The 2,523-nt window shown below is 44.9% G+C and overlaps 1 protein-coding gene across 2 annotated transcripts in view; it reads left to right on the plus strand.

Annotated features, from left to right (window-relative positions):
* sgsm2 (small G protein signaling modulator 2) overlaps positions 1–2,523 on the plus strand; it is a 57,763-nt gene that overhangs the window by 29,035 nt on the left and 26,205 nt on the right. The window lies entirely within an intron of this gene.

Below are 2,523 nucleotides of genomic sequence, written 5' to 3' on the forward strand. Positions count from 1 at the left end.
CCCCCCCACATGCTGTTTAAGCTCCAGCTTCGTGTTTCCACCAGAGAACACACCTGACAATCAGAATTTAATTTATTAAAGTAAGTGAATCTTAATTACAGAGGAGGAGATGCTCTTCTCCATGACAGCCTCTTGGTCTGTTATGGACGATAATGAGAGTCACAGTGTCGCTTTAATTATGCACCAAAACATCAACTAATCAGCCACAATAACTGTCAGAGAGTCCGTCTTCACACAGGGTGGACACAACAACAGGAGAACACCTGCAGTCCAGAAGACAGCTTACCTTTTACCTGTGATTCATATAATACCAAATCACAACAGACATTATCTCAGTGCACTTCACAGAGTCAGGTCCAAACATGACAATATTATAGAGAGAAACCAACTGTTCCACCATGAGCAGCAGCTGCTGACAGTGAAGAGGAAAACCTCCCTTTAACAGGAGGAAATGTTGGTGTTCGATCGAGAGGACAGATTTCCTCTGGACTTAAGTTTTACCTCCTGATCACTGATGAAATTTAAGTTCAGGAACTCGCTGTTAAAGCAGAGGGAGTCCTGACACTGAAGTTGCTGTAGTGGAAAAGACTTTTTCACACCTGACGACCCCAAAACAAAGACTAAACTGAGTCCAGCTGAAGTCTGGATCAGTAAATCACTGTAAATCAGTAGAAATGAATAAGGACTAATGCACTAAGGCTACGCCCACACCACTACGTTTCCTCCTACCATCCACACCACTCTGGAGTTCTCGCTGACAGTTAGCCAGCTAGCGATAGCAACATTTGTCGAACGCATTAATAATAAGAGTAACAGCAAGTCAGCTAACGTTATCATGTCTACTGTAGCCGTCACTAATGAAAACAGACTGTAACATTATGAACCATCAAGTTACTGAAACATGGAGGAGAAGAAAAACCAGTTCTGAGTCCAGCTCAAAGGGTTTTCCTCCCAGGAAACCAGACCAGTATCTGCTCTATGGTCAGACTGGGAAAGAAATTCAGCCTTGGACTGATATTCTGGGACTGGCTGCATCAATGACACTGATGAAGCCACTAAAGACACTGACGGAGCTGGTAAAGACTTAAAAGACTTAATGGATGTTTTGACGGTCCACCAGCATCTGAGCCGGTAGTCCTCAGTCCAGTCCACTGATCTGTCTCGTCTCTTTCTGTGTCTGATGCTTTTTTAGATGAAAACATGTTTTTTTCTTCTTCAGTGGAGGAAATTCTGGAAGGTGACTTTCACCTGAGCGCTGCGTGCTACGCTACTGTGCTGTGCTTCGTTCTCGGCTCAGGACGCCATTACTCCACTATATCTTTACACAGAGAATAGATGCCTGCTGCTGTATTAATGTTTAAAATCTAATTAACTGAAACTTTAAACAGAATTAAACCAGCTGACCAGTGCTCAGCTTCTTTAAACCTGAAACTCACTTGTTGCTTCAGGTTTTTGCTTCTGTTGTTCACAAAAGGCTGAGAACCTGCAAATTGCTTCTCGCAGGTATATTTTTATTTTACTTGTTTGCTTTTTGTGGGGTGCGTTTGTATTTCATACATGCAGCACCAGCCAGAAATACACCTGGTCACCTGTTCAGTCAGGTTTTCTGTCCGTTCCTCACATTGAACCGAAAGTGTGGTTTGAGGTGCAACGTTTTATTTAGTCATAAACTTTCTGTCATTATCTGCATGTAAAACACACAGTTACAGACACAATCTCTGGTCAGCTGAGTGTTTACTGACGCTGAGCAATCTGTGTACACACTGTGATAAGCCTCAGGTCCATACATATGTATTTCTGTGTGTGTGTGTGTGTGTGTGTGTGTGTGTGTGTGTGTGTGCAGAGTCTGATAAACTGCCTTATCTGCAGACTCTGTCGAGCTGTTTGCAGCCCCATTAATTGTCCATTAGCCTGAGCCACTGGCTGCCACACACACACACACACACACATCTGCATAAATAATGCACAAACAATAAAACAGGGGCAGAATGTGTAGCGAACGTCGTTGCGTGATGTAGATCAGGACGCCAGGCGCTCGCCGCTCCTTCTTTATATCAGCCGCAGTCGCTTGTTCATCTGTCACATCTCATTGGCCTTTATTTCCCCAGACAGACCGCACACAACATCATGGCCTGTTGTTGTGTGTGGATCACACTCCTCACACACACACACACACACACACACACACACACACACACACACACACACACACACAGGCATATCCCCACCCCCACCCCCCTCTCCCTGTCGTCTCACCTCAGGGCTCCATCTCTCATTTACCATGATTGCCATGGCAACGTGTTTTGTGCCACTGGCAGTGAAAGAGGCAGAGAGCATGATGGGAAACAAAGAGACACAGAGAGAGAGAGAGACATCAACAGAGGGATAAAGAGTTACAGCAGAGCAGGATCTGTGCGTGTGTGTGTGTGTGTGTGTGTGTGTACGTGTACGTGTGTGTGTGTGTGTGTGTGTGTGTGTGTGTGTGTGTGTGTGTGTGTGTATGTGTGTGTGTGTGTGTGTGTA

The sequence above is a fragment of the Seriola lalandi genome, unplaced genomic scaffold (genome assembly GCF_002814215.2).
Source record: "Seriola lalandi dorsalis isolate HSWRI2012SDOR001 ecotype SW California unplaced genomic scaffold, Sedor1 jcf7180002054963, whole genome shotgun sequence".
Taxonomy (NCBI): domain Eukaryota; kingdom Metazoa; phylum Chordata; class Actinopteri; order Carangiformes; family Carangidae; genus Seriola; species Seriola lalandi.